The sequence below is a fragment of the Myotis myotis genome, unplaced genomic scaffold (assembly GCF_014108235.1).
Source record: "Myotis myotis isolate mMyoMyo1 unplaced genomic scaffold, mMyoMyo1.p scaffold_m19_p_11, whole genome shotgun sequence".
In the NCBI taxonomy this organism is placed as follows: Eukaryota; Metazoa; Chordata; class Mammalia; order Chiroptera; family Vespertilionidae; genus Myotis; species Myotis myotis.
This window is the reverse complement of record NW_023416315.1, coordinates 70,849,355-70,875,372: the sequence shown is the minus strand read 5'-3', so window position 1 is coordinate 70,875,372 and position 26,018 is coordinate 70,849,355. Positions and strand designations below refer to the sequence as shown.

General features: G+C 37.8%; 1 pseudogene; it reads left to right on the top strand.

The window, feature by feature from the left end:
- Positions 1-374: 374 nt before the first annotated feature.
- LOC118665801 lies at positions 375-25,317 on the top strand (annotated as a pseudogene).
- The last annotated feature ends 701 nt before the right edge of the window (positions 25,318-26,018 follow it).

Here is a 26,018-nt window from a genome sequence, read left to right as displayed (position 1 = left end):
ACCTCTTGGTGCATGGGACAACGCTCAACCAACTGAGCCACACTGGCAGGGCCACTTCTTTTTAAATTGTGAAAATAAAAAGTAATATGTGTACTGTCCTATTAATTGCCTGTATTAAATGATATATCATTTATAGCATTCTGAAATATTTTTCAGATTCCCATGTGCCAAAATATTTTATATCTCTACATATCTATTCATTGACCAATATATATGTAATTCTTCCAGATTTTATACATTTTCCATAATAAAGTGGGCAGGCCTTTTATAACTCGATTGCCTCTCAGCTGCAAATCCATTTTTTCACTGCCCTTTTCTGCTCTGCAAATATTTCTCCTTAGGCAGCTGGAACAACATTTAAGCTTTGTCAGTAGATGGCGCCAGAAGGACACTGGAGGCGAAAAGCACTTTTGATTCTGGAATGCTTGTGTTGTCTTTCTTCTCCTACCAGGCAGGTACCAGCTGCATTGGAGGCAGCTGGTGGAGTCACCTCAGCAGATTCCAGCAGCACCACCCCCATGAGCAGCTTCCCAGTAAGCCTGGCAGGTGCTGACCAGCTTTGATCTGTGGCAGCTCAGTAAATTTTTCTACCATCAGGGCCAGACCTGCACCCTCAGCAATGCGGCCTGGTTAGCAACTGGGGGAGGGCATCTTCCAAACTTTGTCCTTCCTTGGGGGCTACGCCTTCAGCCCTAAAGACAGTGACTATGGCCTATATTTCTGTATTCTTTACTGTATTCTTTGAAGTTAATTCCTTCTTTCTACTTAATAATTCTCAATATTATATATTTATTCCAATTAATGTATAGTTCCTGTCCTCTGATTGAACCCTGATTAATGCAGTTGGTTTCCAGATTTTTTGATTAACAATATATTATGTATATTGTACGATATTTTCCCATGTCATTATATATTAGGCATAATTTTGATGTTAAATTATAATTCCATATAGAAATCAATAAATATATTAATTTGTCACGGTCTCTATTTTCAAATATGCTCAATAAATTTATCAAATGATTTTTAAACTACCTATGGGATTTATAAAATTTCAGAATCTATAAGTAAAACCTACTGCCTTTTTCTCCTATGTAGTTTTGAAAACTGTGTGATTTAGCCAAATATGTCAACTTCTCAACTCTGTTGTCTACTTTTATTTTAAAGGTCTATTATAAAATGATTTAGAAAGGTGAGATTTTGAAAAGTGGGATTATACACACTGAAATTCTGATACCTATTGTGAATTGTATCTTCTGAAAAAGTGATCATTTTTCAATTTTCAGTTGCCTACATACCTTATTGCATAAATTGGACTCAGTAGGATGCAAAGACAACTCCTTTTTTTTTTTTAATCTTCCCTACCAATGAATATTTAGTCTTCTCTCTGTATTCCTCCTTTCCTGTCCCTGGATTTAATGACAAAATATTTCTGTAAACTTTCAGTATTTTAAGTCATACAAATATTCATATATCAGTAATTAATGGGGTTAGATTAATGCCAGAACATCCAACTCTTTTCTATTTTAAACCTTTCCTCTCCACACTTGCGTGGGAAATTATAACAAAAGTGTTGGCTGGCCTTTTTTCTCTTCTCATTTTACTGACTTCCTCACTCATTGACTACAATTGTTGACTCCTCCAGTGTCTGGTGAGGGATGTGAGGTTGAGGAGGGAATTGGAGGCAGGAATTCAGTCTTGTGTTCATATCCAGTGAACCCACTTTGTGGGTCACTTTTGGAGATTCCTTCCAGGTGAAAATGTCTAAATTAATTTGCTTTGCAGCTGATAAGGCCTCTTGGCCCTGTACTTTAGCCACATTGGGTTCTTTTCTTGGCTTCCTCATCCACCATCTCATTAGGAAACCTTTGTGTATTCTCTCGGGTGAGCTCATGTGAAGATGAGCCACTATTGTCTCTGTCTCTCTGTGTGGATGAGAGCCAAGAGTCCTGCTTCTCACCCAATGAATGACAAGGCAACTGCAGGCACTTCCTTTTGCTATACCTGCAGGCAGAGGTCCAGAGCTTCTGGCCTTTTAACCACTCATATTTATGTCAAACATAAACTGTTGTTCCTCAGACTCCAGGGTAAACATGTCTGACCTGATGAGGAGAGAAGTGGAGCCATCATTTCCTTGCCCCTTGGAGGACCAGAATGTAGCACATTAACCAGAACCCTCTCCTGGCCCCTTCATCCTTTTACATAAGCTGAAAGTGACAATTAGCCAGGCCTAGTAGAATCCAGTTTGGGTCACCTCCTTCATTTGTTCTTAACGAATAGGATAAACACTCATCTCACTGTAAAATGTGAAATTCCTCTCAACCTATCACTATGCTTTCCATTTTGGAGCCTCTGCCAACACTGAGAAAATAGGAAGAATTATATTTAATAACCTGTTAAATCTATGTAATCAAAATGATCTCATATTCCTGTGATTAAGCTAATGGAACTAAAAATTCTGCATAAGAACAATAGATAAAATAGTCATTCAAACCTCCTTCCTCAATGTAATCCTGCAACCCAATACATAAACTTATTCTCAGACAACTTTGTAGGATGGAGTTGAATTATTAAAGAATATGTATAACTCTCTCAGGAATGGGCTGTGATTTCTTAGTGGCAAGATTATATCACTATGTTCCCCAAGAGTAAGAATATGTCATTTGATAATCACTGCCAGATGGGTGAAATGTATGGATCCTTAACTATGAGTCACTCACAAAACACTTTCTTTGAGTTTTAGGGACGATATTCCTGATAACTAATGCTACCTGAATTCAACATTTTCCTACTTGTTTATGATTAACCCAATGTAAGATAAGGGTATTATTAAGGGCTTTTATTTATGTCCCTTTTTGGTAAAAATTGTAATATAGCAAGCAACATCGTACTACCAATCTACTGCCTGAATAGTTAGGAGGCTGCCTTTATTGGAATATTCCTGAGACCCAAATTTAGCAGTCTCTTAGTGATTTAGAAACACAGCATAGTTTATTTTATGAAATAAAATATGAGTTCTATTGAATTTTAAATGACATGTATCAATGTCTTGTATAGCTATTCAATAGTGCACACCTGTGAGGAACAGTTGACATGTAAGTTCATCAACAGCAAGTCAGCTCATTAAATATTTAATAGAGGTGCGCATGAAGAGCTACACACCATGCGAGATTATTTCTGCTTGTCGGGTTTTAGGAAGGTGTCATGAACTGCATTTTGCTGGTGTGTGGTCCTTGAGTGATCCACTGCAAGCCCATGACAATAGGGACCAACTGTGTCCTCCATCTTTGTATCTACAGCACTTGGCATAGGGCAAGACACAATGAATATAAATTGAATTTTTTGTTGTAATAATGTTGTATTACTTATGAGTGTTTAGTCGGTATGTTCTACTGAGGGTCTCATAGAACAATGCAACATAAAAGTCTCCAAAATGATTAGGGTTGAAGCAGGGGTCCTCAAACTTTTTAAACAGGGGGCCAGTTCACTGTCCCTCAGACCGTTGGAGGGCCGGACTATAGTTTAAAAAAAACTATGAACAAATTCCTATGCACACTGCACATATCTTATTTGGAAGTAAAAAAACAAAATGGGAACAAATACAATATTTGTATTTGCATGTGGCCCGCGGGCCGTAGTTTGAGGATCCCTGGTTGAAGGTATCAACAAAAAATCATTGTTATAGTGTAGTCCACCACCTTATCTTCTAGGACATATGTTACTCAACCTAAAGTTAGCTGACATATATTTTTGGACCATTGGGGACCCTTAAATGACAAAAGAGGGGGCATAAAACAGGGTGGTATATATTTGATTGCTATCAATCCTGGAAACACTACCTCGAGAAGGCAGGTGAAACTTACGGGAAGCACAGTAGATTGCCAAAAGCGCTTTAATATTCATAAAGCTATAGCAGATAGTTTTCAACCTGATGCCTCCTGATTTTGAAAGATAAATGAGAAGGTAATTCTGTGGAACGCTGAACGCGTGCTTCTCTGTACGTGTGTGCTTCACCATTACAAATAGTCCTGCGATGTACAGTCCTGCATGGAGACTAGGACAAGCAGTTCCTTCACATATACTTATTAACTAAAGGTTTGCAACTTCAATCCCAAACCTCAGGAAACAAAAATATTTTATGCCCTACCCTCTCACTGAAATCAAGAAATTATTTTACGGTTAGCCCTGACAGGCACAGTGTCCCAGTCCTTCCTTCGGGTCCCCCATTAGGATGCTCTCTCCTGTCAGTACAAACAAGTTAGCTTTGACACTCCAGGTCCCATGAGGTTGTACAGCCCCCTAGGAGGGGAGCTTACTTTCAGGACTTGGACTTGCAGTACCAACTTCTACCCTGAGAAAAGGATCACAGACTCCACCGAGTACTGGCATCATTTCATAACCTTTCGGTTACTTATTCGGTTATTTCAGTACGTCATCCGTCGATGATATCATTTTACATGCAACAATTGAGTGAAAATGCAAATCATTCTGGAAGATTGGGCTAGTTTGTGATTACCTTTCAGAATGTCTCTGCACAAGTTGCACTTTCCTCTCAGATTCTCAGTTCAAGCATTGTTATTCCTTATAAGAGCCGAATCGGGCAAGAAAGTCAGCGTGTGGCAAAATAAAATTATGTGAAAAAGCACCCCATCATGCACTGAAGCGGTCCATTAGGGGATCATTAGTAGGAGCTACACGAACGTGCCTCAGCCTGGAGCATCAACCTGATCATGTTAATTTTGAACACCTGCTACTGGCTGGCTGCAGTAGATTTTATATTATGTAATATTGCACTTTATGTTCTCTCATAGGGCCCTCTTGTCTTGTTTTCACTCAGATACACTGTCTATTGTTGATATCAATATTTTTCTGTTGTTCAGAGCTTTAGCTGCCAAAATCATTTTGATCAATGGAACTTCCAGAAAAAAAAAATAGGCCATAAAAACCAATGGTTGCTAGGAATGCTTCTGACACCATTAAAACGTTCAAGTATTGAAAAGTGTAGAAAGTCTCAGCCCTTTCCTACTCTCTAAAGATCTTCAGTGTGCTTCTGCCTGACTATTAAACACAGGCTGCGCATGAACACTTAGTTCATCCTTGAAGAAGTACATAGAAGTTGAAGTTATTTAATGCTACCATATAAATTTCTATTTGAAGGTATTTCTAGTTCCATCCTGAAGTGTATAAAATAATAAGGCAGAGCTAGAAGCATGATTTAATGCCTTCGTCCAGAAGCAGCTCTGCCTGTAGCAGAAAAACTGGATTTAAAAAAACAAAAAGGAAAAGAAATTTTGCTCATTGTGAACTCCTAAATGCAAAGGTTAATTTTCTCTATAAATCAAAGTTGAGAAAAGTAAAACACTAAAATAGCTTTACAATATCTTCTAAGATGTTTTCTTCATGATATTTTATGCAAAGTATTTGTTTTGATAATAAGATCTAGTCTTGGCCTTCCAGCAGTTTAAGCCTGTCAAGTTAACAATTGTACTTTATACAGTGTTATTTTCTATTGTTTTGGTTTTAATTCACAAGGGCAATTGTGAAGGAATGATTATATACTGTATAGATTTCTTAGGGAGCTCACTTTGTCCATTTTACCAATAAGCCTGAGCGCTAGACCATTTTATTGTTTTTACTTTAAAGGAACCATTTTCAAAATTTGATGTGGATTTGATTAGGAAGCTTTCCTAAACTATGTGAAAATAGGTACTTCAGCTACTCTGAGTCTTCATTAAACTAGATTAGAGCATAAGGAGTTCTAGAAAACCAAGCACAATCTTCTTTTATGGGGAAACATTACAGATCAAATGTCAGTAATATGACACTAAAGAAAATATTTCAATTCATTTATATACCGGAATTGTCCTAAAGTGATCCCATGAGAAAAAGGAACAGAAAACTATTCTTTCAGAAATGTGTTTTTAGTACAACAGCATAAGTTGTACTGAATTTTGCCATTTCATCTGGTTTCTAAGAATTGTATTTAGTAGCAATAATGCTGATAAGTTGTTTAAGGCTAAGAAAATTGAAATTAAATAGTTTTGTTTTTTTTTAAAGAGCTTCTTATGGATCTTGAATCATTTTTCTAAATATGTTTGTATTTATATGCTGATCTCAATGTCAAAATTATTTCATAGTTTCAGAAAATGAAGACCATATAATTCATTCATATATTTAGCAATTCATATTTCATACACCTTCCAGTGGGAGCATTATATTATCTAAATTCACTTTTCATATTATGTGTTTTCAGATTTGCCCATTCAATAAAGTTACTCTCTTTGCATAGTATTGCATCTTAAAAAGAAGTGAAACAAATAATCAATATTAAAAATGTATTCCAGAAAATTTAAACCAAATATCTCAGAATTTTCTTTTTTGTCTGTCTGGGTTATTTTTTTAGTTTTTCAATCCAAACACTCTTTTTAAAGAATTCTCGGCTATCAAAGACTTCTCAGTTGTACTAGTACTGTACCATCTGAGTTTTCTTCATTTTTAAATTGTGGGACAACAAGTAACCATTAAAATACACAAAATATTAAACATATACCCCAATAAATATTTACATATGCATGTTTGTTTATGAATTTGTATATGTACATAGAGATAGAAATAGAGGTGGAGATAGTGATAGAAATATGGTATGTGTTTATGAAAGCACTGATAGATAGCATATAGAACATTTCCAACACCCATCCTAGTCATGCTTCCTTATAGGTAACTACAATTTGTAGCCAAAGCACCATGAATTAGTTTTGTCTGTTCTGTACTTCAGTAAATGGCCTCATACAGGCACATTTGGTCTAGATTCTTTCATTATTTGTAGCATGGCATGTAATAGTTTTTATTCCATGTTATTCACTTGTAGTATTGCAGTACATTGATACCAAACAAATTCTGTATACATTCCATTGTTGATGGACATTTGGGTTATTCCAATATTTTTATCCTAATTAAGCTTCTGAGAACTTTATTGTGTATGTCTTTCATTCAAAATATGCATTTTATTAATCTTGGGCATACACCTAGGAGTGGAATTGTTATTAGTAGATATTTGGATGGTGTAAATTTAATAAATATTGACAGATATTCTTTCAAAATGATTATTTTGTCTGGTTATTCTTAAATATATGGTTAAGTGGCATCAGTGATTTATCCTACATTAGGCTCTTTATATTATTATGTTTACTGGAAATAGTATCATTTTTGTTATGTATATTGAAATTTGAGAAGACTTCACTCTGCACTATCCTCTTTCCAGGTTAAACAAGTCATAACCCCAAGTCATGGGCAAGGCTAAAGGTACCAGAGAGGGAGTCCTGTGACAAGTAGCAAGTGGAGGCTGATTATCTGATGCTCAGACAGGATTCCACAATGTTCTAGAGCAGGGGTGAGCGACATTTCTTCAACAGGATACATAGCTTATATTTACAGCTTTATGGTCTTTGATTACTCAATTTTATTGAAAATGAAATTAAATTTCATAAAATTTTCATGTGACACAAAATATTTTTCTACTTTTTATTTTTGTACAGCCATTGAAAGATATAATGCCGTTTTTATCTCTCAAGCTACACACACAAAAAAAACCAGTAGCCTGTTAGCTTTAATCCAGAGGATGACGTTGCCTGACCCAGAGCAAGGAATCTAGCTAAATAACTTGGCTAACAAAGACTCTTCCGTTATGCTGTATCATCAAACTTCCTTTGAACTTATTAAATTGTAGAATAATATACAAAGTGAAAGAAAGAAACCATATAGGTTTTTTATAAATATGGTTAATAAGGGGAAATATCAGACACTTTCAAGAAGTCATTTGATATTCTTAGACAATAAATCCCAAGTTTGTCACAAATAACATTTAAAGATTTTCCACATCAAAGTGATTTCCTATAAGGAATGGAGACAGCAATGTTGTTATTAAAAATAAATAAATAAACTTTGACATTAAAATTTTAAGTCAATAATATGGATTTATAAAATCAGCTAATATTTAATAAAATTATATTGCTTAGTAAAAATATTTATTTTGATTTTTAACAAGCTTTGTATTACCTATATTTTTTTTATTTTGCCTGCATTGAAGGACCACAAACTGAATAATTAAGTACAATTTTACCTGACTTATAGCTAAATTATTTCAACATGCATTTATTAAATTATTGCCATATGCAGATAAGTGCTGGAGGGAATACAACAATAACCAAACGATCAAGTGTTAATTACCCATTTTAGACACATGCACACATTCTCTCTCTCTCTCTCTCTCTCTCATATATATGATTATATTTTTCCTGGATACAACCAAGGTTTACATATTGCATTCAGTTGTTAGATCTCTTTAGTCTCTCCATCTAGTACAATCCTCTTGCATTTCTTCTTTTTTTGTTTTTGGCCATTACTAATTTTTTTACTGATATTATATATTTAAAGTATAAGAGAAGATTGTTATAAAATTACACACATACTATATTTTTTCAGATTCCTCTTCATGTTTTTCATTAACTTTTGGCTAGATTTAGACAAAACTCAGGTCCATTCATGGCAAGAATACTTCTTAATATTGCTTTACTTGAAAAAGCACACAATTTTAGGTTGACCCATTAGTTAATAATGCTATGCTTGATAATTTGGTTTAATTTGGTAATTTTGTTTAATTTAAGGCTTCTTAATGAACTTAGGTCAATTTTTATAAATTATATATTTATAAAATTAGTCAAGGTTATTTTATGACATATATAGTCACAGACATTTGGCTAATAAACATTTTAAATATCTCATGTCTCACTAGCGAATTCATCTTGTCATGTCTAATTTGGTGTTTTGGGGTATATTTCTTTTTTGTTAATTAGGTTCACAATTATTTTATTTGGATAAATGTATTTTTCAGAAAAAATCATTTATAATTAATTACTTCTACTATTTTTCATTAATTAGTTTTTGTTTTATTTCTTTGCTATTTTTTCCTTCTGCTTTCTTGCATTTTATGTTGTATATTTTATGTTTTTATGTCAAGACTTCAGTTTAACCATCTTAGACTACTATATATTTAGATACAAATATTTAAAATTTTTCCTATCCCAATGATCATAACTTTAATTGAAATCCAAAGATATTAAAATAGTCAGTGTTTTTATTAGTAGTATGCTTAAGAAATTCTGCAACTTGGTTGATTTACAGTTTGTCCCAAGAGCTGCTTAGAATCATTAATTTCTCAGTGAAATGTTTCTTTATAAGTAAGACATTTTAATCATCATAAAGTTATTTCAGCAATATACTCTTAAAATTTATTTTTATTGTTGACATATTACAGCTATCCCCCATGTTCTCCCCTCTTTGCCCACCTCCCCTTCACGTTCTCCCCTGGCCTTTATCACCCTGTTGTCTATGAGTATATATTCTTTAGCTAATTACTTCATCTTCTTTTATCCAGTTCTTCCCCTTCCCCCTCTAACAGCACTCAGTCAGTTCTAATGCTCCAAGCCTCTGGTTCTATTTTGTTCAACAGTTTATTTTGCTCATTAGATTCCACATATAAGTAATATTACATGGTATTTGTTTTTCCCTGACTGGCTTATTTCACTTAGCATAATAATCTCCAGTTTCATCCATGCTGTCCCAAAGGGTAAGAGTTCCTTTTCCCCCCAAGATGCATAGTATTCCATTGTGTGTATGTACCACAGCTTTTTTAACCTACTCAACGACTAATGGGCACTTGGGCTGTTTCTGCATCTTGGCTATTGTGAATAATACTGCTATGAACATGGGGGTGCATATATTCTTTCTGATTGACGTTTCAGGATTTTTAGGTTATATTTCCAGAAGTGGGATTGCTGGGTCAAAAGGCATTTCCATTTTTTATATTTTTGTTGAAACTCCATACTGTTTTCCAGAGTTGCTGCAACATTCTGCATTCCCACCTACAGTACATCAGGGATCCCTTTTTTCTACATCCTTGCCAAAACTTGTTTGTTGATTTATTGATGGTAGCCATTCTGGCAGTTTTGAGGTGAAACTTCATTGTAGTATTACTTTGCATCTCTCTGATTAGTGATGCTGAGGTTTTTTTATGTCTTTTGGTCATCTGTATATCTTCTTTGGAGAAGTGTCTATCTGGGTGCTTTGCCCATTTTTTAATTCATTGTTTGTCTTCCTGGGGTTGAGTTATATAAGCTCTTTATATATATTTTGCAAATTATCCCCTTATCAGATGTATTATTGGCAAATATGTTCTCCCATACAGTGAGTTCCCTTTTCATTTTGTGATGTTTTCTTTTGCTGTGCATGAACTTTTTAGTTTGCTGTAGTCCCATATGCATTTTTAAACAAACTTTCCTTTTTTAGAACAGAATTAGGTTAACAAAAGTTGTGACAATAGTGCGGAGATTCCCTATATATCCAACAGGCTGTTGCCTCTACTATTAACATCTTTCATCGTATGGTGCATCTATTACAATTAAGGAGGTAATGTTTATATTAACTAAGTATTTTTTAGATTGTTAGTTTTTATACCTAGCACCTTTTTTTCTATCCTAGGATCCCACCCAGAATACCAAAATGCATTTAGTAACCTCATTTTTGTAACCATATCTTGGAGCCTAAATTTCTTAGACTTCCTTGTTTTTTATTACCTTGACAATTTTGAGAAATATTGATCAGGAGTTTTGTAAGATGTAATTCTATTGAAATTTGTCTGGTAGTTTAGTCATGATTAGACTAAGGTTATAGATTTTGGAGAAGATTATGGAGATAAAGAGCCATTTTTATCACATCAAGGGTACATGCTACAACATGATTTATCACGGTTGATGTTAACCTTGATCATCTAGCTGAGGTAGTGTTTTTCAAATGTCTCTGCTATAAAGTAACCTTTTCTACCTGTACCCCCTTCTCCAGAATATAAATTTTGGGAGGAAAACACAACAGGCAGCTCGATTTAAGGAGTGGGAGGTTATACTCCATCTTCTTAAGGGCAAAAAATCTACATTCATTGCTTGGAATTATTGTGCATGAGAAATATGTCTCTTCCACTCCATCTATTAGTTTCGTTAATCATTTACTTATCCTATATAATAATCTACACTAATAAGAGAGAAACATGCAAATTGGTGTCACTCTGCTATGCCCATCAGCCAATCAGGATGAGTATGCAAATTAACCCAACAAAGATGGCGTTTAATTTGCATATGCAGATGGGGAGAGAAGACTGAAGACAACTGAAGACTGAAGATGACTGAAGACTGAAGAGGCTTGGCTTCTCCGCTGCAACCTGACCAAAGGCCTGGGTCCCGGGTGCCGGAGGAAAACTGGTGCCGGCAGCCAGGGGAAGGGAAGGCCTATTGCGCCAATCTTCATGCAATGAGCCTCTAGTCCTATATAATAAAGAGGTAATATGCAAATTAACCCTCACGCCCTTGCAGGGGAGTTAGTGAGAGAGGACCAAACGACTGAACAGCAGGTTGCATGGGGTGACCAAGCCGGCAGGGGGTGGGGGGGGGCAGTTAGAAGAGACCAGGCTGGCAGAGGGGGCAGTTGGGGGCAACCAGGCTGGCAGGGGGGAGTAGTAAGGGGTGACCAGGCTGGCAGAAGGGCAGTTAGGAGCGATCAGGCCAGCAGGGAAAGGGCAGTTGGGAGGATCAGGTCGGCAGGGGGGGCAGTTAGGGGTGACCAGGCAGGCAGGTGAGTGATTAGGAGCCAATGGTCCAGGATTGTGAGAGAGATGTCCGACTGCCGGTTTAGGCCCGATCCCAAGGGGTCCTGGATTGGAGAGGGTGCAGGCTGGGCAGAGGTGACCCCTCTCCCATGCATGAATTTTGTGCACCGGGCCTCTAGTATTAATATAAAAACATGGATATTTATTTTATACATTGGGTATAATATTACTTTATTGTTTTTTGCTAAATTGTTCCTGCTTTAGCCATTTCATCTTTTCAGTTGGCTTTTGTACCTATTTGACATACATTAATAATAGTGAATATTTTTTAACACTATAGGATGCTACAGGTTCATCTTGTACATTTACTGCCCAGATTTACAATCAAGACATTTTTTATTCTAAAAAAATCAAAAAGCAGGCTTTCCCCATAGAGAGTAGGACTTTGTTATAGAGAATGTTCTGGGTATATTTTTAAATAATTATTCTTTTCTTTCAAAAATCAGGGAGATTCTTGTATTTTTATCATGAGAAGTTGTCAGGAGATAAAACCTACAAAATTTTGCTGTTCCTCATTATACAAAGCCAGTTTCAGGATTTTGTATATTCAGCCTCCAGCAATTGAGCATATTTACAAGCCAATGTTCCTACCAGTTTATAGCGCCAGTGTCTTTTTGTTCTAAATAGTCCATCTATGCTGTGACTCCAGATTTTTCTATATCTCAGGGCTGCTGCATGATGGTTTGCCCTGCAAACTCAGCTCTCTGAGGGGTCCAGGAAACATCACTGATTTTCAGTTTAGGTTTTTTCTCATTTCTGTGATGGGAATGATACTTTCTGACCTCTTTACATGTGAGATCTGAAATAGTGCAGTGAGGTCTTTTAAAATTATTTTTAAATGTTTATTTAAAAATGTAAAATAGCCGTGACTGGTTTGGCTCAGTGGATAGAGAGAGCGTCGGCCTGCGGACTGAAAGGTCCCGGGTTCGATTCCAGTCAAGGGCATGTACCTTGGTTGCGGGCACATCCTCAGTGGGAGGTGTGCAGGAGGCAGCTGATCGATGTTTCTGTCTCATTGATGTTTCTAACTCTCTATTCCGCTCCCTTCCTTTCTGTAAAAAATCAATAAAATATATTTTAAAAAAATAAAATAAAAAAATAAAAATGTAAAATATTTCACTTAGCATAATGCTCAGTGAAATAAGCCAGTCAATGGAAGAAAAATACCACATGATTTCACTCATTTATGGATAATAAAGACCATTATAAACTGATGAACAAAAATAGATACAGAGGCAGAGCAGCATCAAACAGACCGTCAAACTACAGCAGGAAGGCTGGGGAGGGTTGGGGGGCGGGGGGGGGGGGGTAAGAGATCAACCGAAGGACTTGTATGCATGCATATAAGCATAACCAGTGGACATAAGACACTGGGGGGTAGGGGAGGCCGGGGGAATGTCAAGGCGGGGGGGAGACATATGCAATATTCTTTGTAATACTTTAAGCAATAAAACAAAGTTTTAAAAAAAGTAAAATATTTATAAACCTTGGAAATAAAATAAATACAAAGAATTTTCTCTTGAGTTACTTGAAAGTAATTTGACAACTCAATGCTTCATCATCTCCTTTCTGGGTTTGTAACTCCTTCTGAGAAAGTGAGAATGGGGCTCCATTTACCATTCCATCGCCTTAGTCTATCATCATGTAACTGATCCCCCATCTCTGCTACTACATCCTCCCCCATTAGGACATCTTCCTCTCTCTGCTTTGACTCTATGTATTATGTCCACTTGCCAGGGGTGGGGGGAGAAGGGGGTCCTAACATGAGGTGACAGGAGAAGACATGGCTTTGGGTGGTGGATACATGGTGCTATATACAGATTTTGTAACTTAGACATCCACACATGAAACCTATATGTTCATGTTGACCAATGTCACCCCAATAAATCTAATAAATGACTAACTAAATAATGCTTTCTCACTCTGAATTACAATACACCATGCCCAGCAATCCCTCCATAACGATGTAGTTCACATTATAATTGGGCTTTGACAATCTTGTTGGGCTGTCCCTATACATAAATGCCATTCTAATTTTTTAACTTCTAACACCCCAAGCCAGTCAACTACTCTCTGGGAACACTGTCTTTATTCTACTTCTCCCCTCAATACTCTGTCCACAACAGCTTACCTCCTCATATTTTGGCTTTTATTGTTGAACTGTGAGTTTTTATAGAATGTGTCAGGATATTCAGATATATATTCACTTCCAGTACTCTAGCAATTTTCTTTGAGAGCAATTCTAAAAATTAGCAGTTAAGACTTATGCTTCAGATGTAACTAAGTAGCTCTTATTTGTACCAAATATCATGCAGATAAGAAATATATACATCAGATGTCCTGGAGAGTTTAGGTGGATAGAAGAGAGAAGTCAAAACGCTAAAGAAGAGAACATTAGTTGAATACCTTATTTTTATGACTTTGACTCTATGAAATGACTTGTATTGCACCATGTAGGTGACTAAAACTCTAAAAAGCACACTTGCCCACTTAAAGAATCAGAGGGAAAGGTCCAGGAAAACCATATTATACCTGCAGGAAATTGAAGAGTTAAATCTCAAAAAGAAGATGGCCAAAGAAGGAAAGCACCAATTCTGTATGAATTCTTCCATATTCTACGGCCAACACTTGAACTCTGCAAGCACAAGGAAGACATAAATACGCTTCAACTCTCATTAGGAATTCTGCCTTGAAAAATTAGAAATTCAAATTCAACTTTGCCAATAAGAAGCAAAAAGTGTTTACATTTCCAGGGCCCACATCTGCCAGCGAGAGTAATTCACAGGGAATTAAGAATAATTCCTTTCTGCCACCTGTAGCCAAATTATTGTGACAATTAGCAAATACCACATAGGATATAATCTGTGTTCCTTTTTGTAATAAGCATAATCATTGCTCAGTGCTTTTAATAACATTTTATTATTGTGGATCAAGGATTTTGTTAAAACTGAAGCATTTCACTTGTGTTCCCGTTAAATATTAAAGATAAATTATAGGCTATTAATAGGTTAAACTAATTTCTTTTAGTCTTTAGTTCTAATCTATAGTATTTCTGCTTTGCCTCCTTCTAGTCACAAAGTGTGGTTGCATTTCACTGTAATAATTGATGAGATGTAAGTATAAATAACATAAGGTGTCTGGACAAAAGCCTTCAATTATTAATGCACACTTTTATATCTTCCCTCCCATTTCCATAGTTACTAGAGACATTTCATAAGTAGACACTTGTGGCCTGTGATGGTTTGGTTCAGTGGTTGAGCGTTGATCTAGGCACCAAGAGGCCACCTGTTTGATTCCCCATCGGGGCACAGGCCTGGGTTGGGTGCTCTGTCCCCAATAGGGGTCATGAAGGAGGCAGCCATTTGATGTTGATGTTTCTGTTTCATCCATGTTTTTATGTCTCTCTTCCTCTCTCTCTAAAATCAATAAATGATTTTTTTTTAATAAAAAGAAGTAGAAAAGTGTGACCTTGATAGAAGATAATACAGGGAGAGGGTAAATAAGGCATAAGAAAAAAGGAGCCAAAGGAAGGCATGTTCTCTGTCTTCACACAGACACGCAAAAGACGCACACTTTCATACACCATAACTAGAAAAGACTAAGCCAGAAAATAAGAAAGATGAGATAAGATAAAATGGTGCTTCTGGTGGATGTTGATCGATTCCAATGAACTAAACAGAAATTCTCCAAATTCCCCTTCCCTGAGTGTAAATAAAATATGGTCTTTATTAAGATATTTCTTTACATGGCCAAATACTCTTGTCAATTTAAAAAGTAGCTTTCTATAGTCCTTAATTATATAGGAAGTATAGAAAGAAAATGAATCATTTGCCAATCAAACTATGAATTCTGGAAAATACTTTTCAGGATGGTTGTATGTTATTTGGATACATGAAAACTGGAGGACACTCACAGCGTGGTAGCTATAATGTGCTGAGAGGAGTTCATATCTGTTTTATAAAAGGCAGTCAGTCCCTGCCAGCCTCTTTATACCCCTCTCAAAATAACATAAAAAAGACTTAGCAGAAATAAATGCTTATTTTATTCCACTCTAAAGTATTTCAGTCTCTAAAACATTTACACTATTTTTTTTCCCTAGAAAATTAGGTGCTTTGGGTAGCACAGAGTAGTTAACTAATATTTCATCAACATGCTCCTTCTCTCCATAACAGGACAGAAGGTGATTTCCCAGGTTCAAAGGAAAATGAAAGTCATGATGTTCTCTGAATAATTCAGACCCTATATGCAAAATAGACCATAATGTGCTCATTCTAGGAAATGATCAAGTCTAAACGTAAGAGGGCTTTGATGATATAAATTGAAGCAGTCCTACTTCACTAAATATGGAACGGAAGAAACATAAAAATATAAGAAAATGTAAGCATTAAATCTAGTAATGACAAATTCTCAAAAGTTTCCTAAATTTTTCAATTATTCATCTTAGATTTTCCATGTTTTCTGTATGAGTAAAGAGATCTTGAGTATAAAATTCCAAAATATGTAAGCCTTTTATTCTCTTACCTGTTTTATATTCACCCATATAATAGAATGTGACAGAGAAGTTATTTTTCTAGACATATTTAGCTTGGTTGGACAGTCACAGAGCATAATCTTCAATTCTCTATGGGCCAGAAAGTACAAGCTTTACTTAGCAGAATTCTACTAGAGCAAAAGTCTTCACTTCAAGTAAAATTCATTTGCTTCTCTATCACGTTTAGTTATGCAAATACTATTGAATGAAACTAGACTTCTAGCCTCCCTGTGTTCTAAAAATGTTCTAAAGATTCCTGTGGAGATGTTTAGACAAGAGTAATAACATCTAAAACAAACTAACAAACAAACAACAACAAAAAACCAAACCTAGAAACTCTTCCTAAGAAGTGTTTATTATTTAAGTGTTTATTATATAAGTCTGTTATATGCCTATCCCTGTTTCAGGTACTATATGGTATTTAGAAAGATTTCTGACTTAAACACTTTGCCTTTAAGTACTTTAAGTATTTATGCAAAAGAAATAAAGTAACAAAAAATGTGTTTCAGGTTATAAACACTAATAATACTAGAGGGGGAAATAATTATTAAATGGACTCATCATTTATCAATCACTGCATACATCATATCATCAAAACAATGCACTAAACTTGAGAGATGCACCAATGCTATTTCTTATGTAGTAAGTTGAATTTAAATATATATATATATGTAATATGCAAATTAGCCGGGATGCCATAATAGTCATGACTGCTCAAGAGGAGGCTGCATGTGCAGGTGGGCGGGCGGGAGGGGACTGCTGCGCGGTGAGGCAAGCCACGGATGGCGCAGGCCTGCAGAGAGCAGGGCCTGCCTGCCAGGGCTCATTGGCAGTCCCGCCTCCGCATGTGAGCTGCAGAGGAAACACCTTTTCTGACCGCTCATTGGCTAAGCTCCCAGTATACCACTTGTAGTGTTCTTGGTAACTTGCATAATAAGAATCCAAGAAGGTGATCTAGGGTTTTTCCACCTCACTCCTGGAGGAAAAAATGAAGGTCTGCTGCTGGAGGGTCTAAGAAATGTCATATCCTGCCCTCCCTGGTTTGGCTCAGTGGATAGAGCCTCAGCCTGCTGACCACAGGATCTGGGTTCGATTTTGGTCAAGGGCATGTACCTAGGTTGCAGGCTCCTCCCTGGCTGGGGCCCAGGTCAGGGCTCATGCAGGAGGCAATCAATCGAAGTGTCCCTCTCACATTGTTGTTTCCTCTCTGTCTTTCTTTCTTTCTCTCTTCCATACTTTCTAAAAATCAATGGAAAAATATCCTCAGGTGAGGATAAAAAAAAGAAAGAAAGAAATGTCATATCCTATGAAAGAAATATATTGAAAATGCCTAAAGAAAGTTGTCATTTTCTTATGGTGAAGGAACTGGAGTACGTGTTGATGAAAAAACCTTGGTGGCTTCAGCGGCTGGCAGTGGTAGCAGCAGTGGGGTGAAGAGGGAAGTGCCTTCCCCTGATCAGCCTGGTTGCCTCCTGCAGAGGGAGGCCAGACTGCAGCAGGGAGTGGGCCTAAGCCATCAGTAGGACATAGCCTGAGGGCTCCCAGATTGGAGAGGGTGTAGGTCGGGCTGAGTGCCCCCCCCCATGCACGAATTTCATGCACCAGGCCTCTAGTATTCTATAATCGAGATATAAGTCATGAGCTCTTCTTCTTGTAGGAGAAGTTATATTTAACTAAAATATAACTTTACTATTGTGCAACTATGACAGATTAGTATGGTTTTGACTGTGGAAAAGAAAATTAAACGACATATAGAGATTGAAATGACACACCATAAGGGGTTAACATACCACTTAGGAACTGCTTTAGGGAAATAATTTGGTATGGCTAAAAATTTAGAAGAATTTATACATGACAAGGTATATTGAATATAGACCATAACACTCATTATTATTATAGAGTGCATGGATATTAAATTAAAATATCTTAAACATAAGCATACAGACTCATTCTGGTAGCATTATTTTGATTATTTTGATTTGTTTTTTTTTTCCAGAAGACTGGAGAAAACCAGCTCTGAAAATAGTATAAAAGATAAACTGGAGGGACAAGAGTCAAGGAACACCACTTTAATCTTAATCATACATATATTTTTGTACAGTACTTACTTTATGGTATTTAAGTAAACCCTAGTTCCTTGATATGTTTTTGTTTTATTAGATGAAAACAAAACAAGATGGACAACACGGATGTTAAGGGTTATGTAACAACACAAATAAAATCTGTGTGGTCAAATAAGTTGGGTTTTTTTTGTTGTTTTTGTAATTTTTTTTGTTTCTTTGGGGTTTTTTTAGGTCAAATAAGTTTTGATGAAATACAAAAAGTTAACAAAAAAGTTAACAAAATTCTTTGTTAGAATCTGTGTATATAAAAGGCTAATAAGCAAAGTGTCCACTTGGGAGTTTGATCTGGAGACTGGGAGTTTGATCTGGAGACTGGGAGTTTGATTGCTCACTATGACATGCGCCGGCCACCAGGGGGCAGCTTGGAATGAAGGAAGGCCCTGGCCAGCTGCCAGCAGCCAGGGAAGGAAGGCCCTGGCGGGCAGCCAGAAGGCCTCAATCAGCCCTGATCTTCGGCCAGGCCTAGGGACCCTCCCATGTATGAATTTCATGCACTGGGCCTCTAGTATAAAATAAGATTATTTTATGCAGAATTCCTAAAATGTTTTCACTGACAAATACATTTATTTATATACTTATCTTTTTTTTTTTTTAGATAGAGAAATAAGAAAGAAGAGAGAGAGGGAGAGGAACATCAGCTTGTTCCATTTGCTTATGCTTCCATTGGTTGAGTCTTGTATCTGTCCTGACCAGGGATCAAACCAGCAGCCTCGGCTTATCAGGATGATGCTCTGACCAGGTGAGCTACCTGGCCAATGACCCAGATGCACTTGTGAGGAGCATCACATGGGAATTGTATTCTAAGGAACACATTTTGGAAGCATGTATTTTAAATTATGAGTTTATATTACATAAAACTTTCAATAAATGCTTAAATTAAAGGAGATGGATACAATTAAAGAAAAAGAATGAGATGGAAATCATCATATGATGTTTCTGTCCTACCTTTTCACCAACTCTAGCAATATCCCAAGTTGCTATCATAATTCCTTAGTACACTAGGAAGTTTCAGCAGTCAATATGCTTTAACTCTAAAGACCTCCTCCTTAGAATTGGAAAGAGGCCACTTTATTTAGGCCATGTAGTGACTTTTCTACAAAAACTAGGAACTACTGTATCTACAAATTTTTGATGTTGTAGTAATGTATCAAATATGGTAGAATAGAGAATTCATTACATTTCTTCTTACTCAAAATTAGTTTAATGTGTCTTTTCCTTATCTTTTACTTTTATTAAGGTATGGTTGACATTAAATGCACTGAGCACAATTAATGTACACAATTTGCTGAGTTGGACATATGAAACATTAATGATAGCACTACAATGAAGATATTAAATATATTTGACACATCCTCAGATTTCCTTCTGAGGAAATATTTTTAATATTTTTGTAGTGAGAACACTTTAAAACGTACAATACTATATTGTTAACTATAGACATCATGTTTATAGCAGATATCCTGGAGTTAATTCATCTAACATATCTAACTTTATAACAATTGAGAAATGACTTCCCATTTTCCCTTCCCTTCCCCCAGGAAACCACCATAGTATTTTCTACTGTATGAGTTTTACTATATCAAATATCTCAGATTAGTAGATTCATAAATTATTTGTCCTACTGATTTATTTTGCTTAGCATAATGTCCTCAAGATTCATCCATGTTATTACAAATGGCTGATTTTCATTCGTTTTTAAGGATATATATATATATATATATTCTCACATTTTTGTGTGACATTTCTTTATCCATTGATTTTTTTATTGAAAACTTGGGTGGTTGCTCTGTCAGTGTGGCTCAGTGGTTGAGCATTGACTTATGAATCAAGAGGTCACAGTTCAATTTTCAGCAGGGCACATGCTTAGGTTCTGGGCTTGACTCCCAGCAGGGAACATGCAGGAGGCAGCCGATCGTTGATTCTCTCTCATCACTGATGATTCTATCTCTCTCTCTCTTCCTCTCTGAAATCAATATATATATATATATATATATATATATATATATATATATATATATTTTTTTTTTTTTTTTAAAGAGGAGAAATCAAGATGGCAGCATAGGTAAACACCTGAAATTGCTGCCTTGCACAACCACTTCAAAAATACAACTAAAAAACAAAACGGACATCATCCAGAATCACAGGAAGGCTGGCTTAGTGGAAATTCTACAACTAGAAGGAAAGAGAAAAACACACTGAGACTCAGAGGAGGTGTGGAAGTAAAGTGCAGAGGTGAGGAGATGCACGTGGAAAGAGCTGGCAACTGAGGAAATGTTTGTCTTTTTCAATCGGGAGGGAGACACAACCTCCTGACTGCTCTGAACTCCAGTTTCGGGTGAGTCTCTGGGGACCCAGACTCATACGGGGAGAAACTGGACTGTCTGGCATTGGGCGGAATTTGAGGGCGCCTTTCTTTCAGAGGTGCTTGCAGTGATTACCACGGGACACTGAGACCCGGGACCTCTTAGGGTAGGGCTCAAGATCAGCCATAGCTGTTTACTCTGCCCTGTTGATGCCCTGAGACCGTGCCCCACCCAAGCTGTGTGCAGAGGCTTTTGCATATGAATGGCCTGGCCCTTTGCAATCTAAAATTACCTAACTAACTGCAGCTAGGTCAGAGGGACCCAGAATATCCAAAAGAAAGCCCCAGGCCCCACAGCAGCTTGCATTGCTTCACAGCTGGATGTCATCTGGGCACCTCCAAACCCCAAACAAAGAAGAGGATCTGCAGATCTCTCTGTAGCTACTGCTGGGTAGCCTCATGCAGAGGCTAAATTAGCATCTCCTTAGAGATCCAAGAGCCAGTGTCCCCATTGGTCAGAGTGGGCCCATCCAGATTACAACTCCTCAGATCCATAAGGGACACACTCAGGGGGCAGACTCAGTGAGCACCAAAGCCCCACTGAAGCAAGTCTTGCCCCATAAGGGTGTCTCCAGCACAGAAGCTCTCCCACTGTAGACACAGCTAATTCTCACAGCCAATTGGCCTGGAGGTCAATTCCTCCCAGTGATACCTACAACAATCAAGGCTTAACTACAACAAGACTGTGCACAAAGCTCACAAAGGGGCACACTAAGAGTTTCTACCTCAGGTAATTGGGGAGGCTGAGCCACTGGACCCTATAGGACACCTAGCACAGAAAGCCACCCTATCAACACAGGGAATCAGCCAAAATGCAGAGACAAAGAAACAGTTCACAAATGACAGAAATGGAGGAAAGCAAACTACTGGGTATAGAGTTCAAAACCATGGTTAAAAGGTTTTTCAAGAATTTTCTAGAAACCGCCAATAAATTTAGTGAGACCTTTGATAAATCTATTGAGACCCTCTAGGACAATGGTCAGCAAACTGTGGCTTGGCAAACCACGGCTCGTGATCCACATACGGCTCTTTGGCACCCTGAGAGTGGCTCTTCCACAAAATACTGACTTCTGTGCATGGGCCACGAAGTTTCAATCGCACTGTACATGCGCACCTGCACGTGGTATTTTGTGAAAGAGCCACACTCACGGGAACAAAGAGCCGCATATGGCTCGCGAGGCGTGGTTTGCCGACCACGGCTCTAGGATATCAAAAAGGACCAACTAGAAATTAAGCATACACTGATTGAAATAAAGAATATCATACAGAGATCCAGCAGCAGACTAGAGGATCTCAAGAATCAAGTCAAAGATTTTAAATACAGAGAAGCAAAAACACCGAACCGGAAAAGCAAAAAGAAAAAAGAATCCAAAAATATGAAGATAGTGTAAGGAGCCTCTGGGACAACTTCAAGCATACCAACATCAGAATTATGGGTGTGCCAGAAGAAGAGAGAGAGCAAGATATTGAAAACCTATTTGAAGAAATAATGACAGAAAACTTCCCCTACCTGGTGAAAGAAATAGATTTACAAGGCCAGGAAGCACAGAGAACCCCAAACAAAAGGAATCCAAAGAGGACCACACCATGACACATCATAATTAAAATGCCAAGAGCAAAAGACAAAGAGAGAATCTTAAGCAACAAGAGAAAAACAGTTAGTTACCTGATTTTGATTGTCAGCTGATTTTTCAACAGAAACTATGCAGGCCAGAAAGGAGTGGCAAGAAATATTCAAAGTGATGAATAGCAAGAACCTACAACCAAGATTACTTTACCCAGCAAAACTATCATTCAGAATTGAAGGTCAGATAAAGAGCTTCATAGATAAGAAAAAGCTGAAGGAGTTCATCATCACCAAACCAGTATTATATGAAATGCTGAAAGGTATTCTTTAAGAAGAGGAAGAAGACCATTTGCAACAGCATGGGTGGAACTGGAGAGCATTATGCTAAGTGAAATAAGCCAGTGAATGAAAGAAAAATACCACATGATCTCACTCATTTATGGATAATAAAGACCATTATAAACTGATGAACAAAAATAAATACAGAGGCAGAGCAACATTGAACAGACTGTCAAAAACTACAGGGGGAAGGCTGGTAAGGGTTGGGAGGGGGGTGATAAGAGATCAACCAAAGGACTTGTATGCATGCATATAAGCATAACCAATGGTCACGAGACACTGGGGGGTAGGAGAGGCCGGGGAAAGATTAAGGGGGGAAAAAAAAGAAGACATGCTATACTCTTTGTAATACTTTAAGCAATAAAACAAAATTTAAAAAAAAACAACTTGGGTTGTTTCCATATGTTGACCATTGTTTGAAATACGGCAATAAACTTGTGAGTGCAAATATCACTTCAAGATCCTGATTTCAACTATTTTGGACATATACTCAGATTTGGAATCTGGACAAACTGGAACCCTTGTATCTTTGGTGGGAATGTAAAATGGTGCAACATCTATGGAAAAGTATATATATAGGTTCCTGGAAAAGTTAAATATAAAACAACCATATGTCCCTTTCTTTTTGAAGAGCACTGAATATGGCAAAGGAAACAGAGGCGGGGAAAAATAAAACAACTAAAAAACAAGGTTAAGGGCAATAAGAAAAAATGGAATAATTAGGTAATTTCACTGATCAACATCTAGGAGGGGACCAGGATTTGAAGACCATAATGGGTAAGAGAGAGCTAAAACACTATCCATTAAACTTGGCTGGTAGACATCAGGTATTGAAAGACTACTTTTGTGACTTTCCAATGGCAGAATACTGCATCAATGAATATGATTGCTGTTTTTGTGGGCTATGCTTTAAAATATCATAATGAGAATTTGATCAATTGGATGGGACAAATGAGATAACCCTTGGATGGGGAAATGTTTTGTGAATGTTCATTGAAGAAGTGCACATAAATCCAAGATACTTTGCTTTGACATTTCTTCAAAGTCAAGGTTATGACTTGGGAACCAGAGTTGCAAATGTTTTACTTAGATTATAGAAAGCTCATGTAATTATTTACTTAGAAAGGTTTATTTTATTTGTACCTGAGTTTGTGACTCAATCCTTCTCTTCACATATTCTGAGAATTTCACTTTCTACTCACACAAACATCTGAGGCCAGAAAAATAGTCCCCAGTAAGTCATAGCGGAGGGAGAAACTGGGCTTTTCACTCGCGAAAGAATTTCACCTGAATGCTAAATTTGAGAAAGTACGATGACCTAACCAAGGAGAATTATATAAAAGGCAGGCAGAATTAATTCTTCAGGGATGCACAGAGCATAATATGAAGCAATGTGGCATAAATGTCAATGCCAGGGAGAGGGCAGCACGCTGGCTGGATGAGAGCAACCCGCAGCAGCATGACTGAAGGAAAACACTGTGCCCCCAAGGGTAAGAGGCAGCGTTTCTGGAGACAGACACAGGCACTCCTGGCAGAGTCTAAAATAATAATTTGTCAAATGACTTACAAAAGTGTCAGAACAGAAGGGGCAGCTGGTCACAGTGCATTTTATCACAGTCGTACATATGGGGCATGATAATAGCAACCCGAACCATCATTTGAAGGACAAATACATAATTAAAATGTAAATCAAATACATATTCATATTAAGGTACATGAAATCAGTCCTCACTACCCCAGATATATATTTTTTAGATATTTATTCTACCTATACCATATATTTATATAACATGGTATACTTAACACATGACATGATTGTGCTATAATGTTATTTTGCACTAGATGTAAACTCCATAAATTCCAAGGCCCAAGACTATTTGCCTGGTCTTTGGAAATGTTCAATTAATATTTATTGAATGAGTGAGTACTGACTCGTGCATTTTAGCTCTAAAACAATTCTCCTCCACACTCGGGGGTTAGAAGAAAATCAAGAACAAATAATTCTTCACATAATTTACTCCTTCTCCCCCAACTACTTTCAATTTATTTTTACACATAAAATTAAAGAATGATTACAGAGCATATTTGGAATATAATGAGGGCTTAGTTTTCTCACACTTAAAAGAAAAAAAGAAAAGAAACAATCAAGGGTTAGAAGGTTGCAGCTGCCAGAAGTCCAGAAAAGTGTCTTTGGAGGTGCAGCCCGGAAGGCTAAGAACAGGCCCCAGGCACCTGGCATGGCCCCAAGGAGCCCGATGCCACCTCCCGGCAGGTAGCAAGGCTCTTGGGCAGCATTGGGGCTTCCTGGTGGCTGTCAATCAAGATCACGGGGAGGACCCAGGGGCTGTGTGCCAGAGGGAGGTCTCGGGAGGAGGAACCTGTGAAGAAGCACAGCTGGCCCAAGGCCGAGAAGCAAAGATCCTGCCAAAGGGTCCCAAAGCACAGGTCACTGCCATGTGCGCTTCCTGAATGAGCCTCGCCAGATCTGCGGCGCCACCCCGACCTGCCCTTTCCTGAGATCATCAGGTGCTGGGCAAACTGCAGCCCGCAGAGAAGCAGCGGTACCCGGACGAGGCCCCGCAGAAGCCGCAGTACTTGCAGGAGCTGCAGACAGACCAGCGGTCAGAAGCCTTCCAGATGTGTGTGGAAGATCTGGAAACAGCCCAAGTACTTATCAGCGGATGAGTGGATAAAAAGCTGTGCTACATTTACACCATGGAATACTAGGCAGCAGTACAAAAGAAAGAAAAAACTCTTACCATTAGCAACAGCAAACGTGATCGCACTTACATGTGGAATTTAGTGCACAAAATACACTGATGAACAGAATAGATCTAGAGACAGAGAAGCACGGAACTGACTGATGGATTTCAGAGGGAAGGCAGGGTGGGTGGTGGGTGGGGAGGGATTAACCAGGGAACTGGTATACATATATGCACAACCCATGGGCACAGACAATAGGGTGGTGAAGGCCTGGAAGGGGCGAGTACAGGTGCAGGGGTCAATGGGAAACACACATCCACACACAAACAAAGAAAGGAAACATCTGTAATACTTTCATCAATAAAGATAACTTAAAAAATAAAAATGAAAGATGTGCATGGAGGAGAACCAGGAAAAGAAGACCAAGGGAGAGGACTCGGGCTCGGCGCTTATGTTCCTGAACACCCTCCAGCATGGATACATGTTGGAGACTTCAGTGGCTTCACTTTGGCTTCTCCATTTTCACTGAAGAGTTGCTGGACCAAAGCAAAGCCTGGGAGGCAGAGCCGCTGCACCTGTGGAAGGTGGACGCCTCGGAGGAGCAGAAGGCGCAGGCGGAGCAGGAGCAGCGCTCCCCTGGACAGAGCAGGGGCTGGTGCTGGAGGAGGGGCTGATGCTGGCCG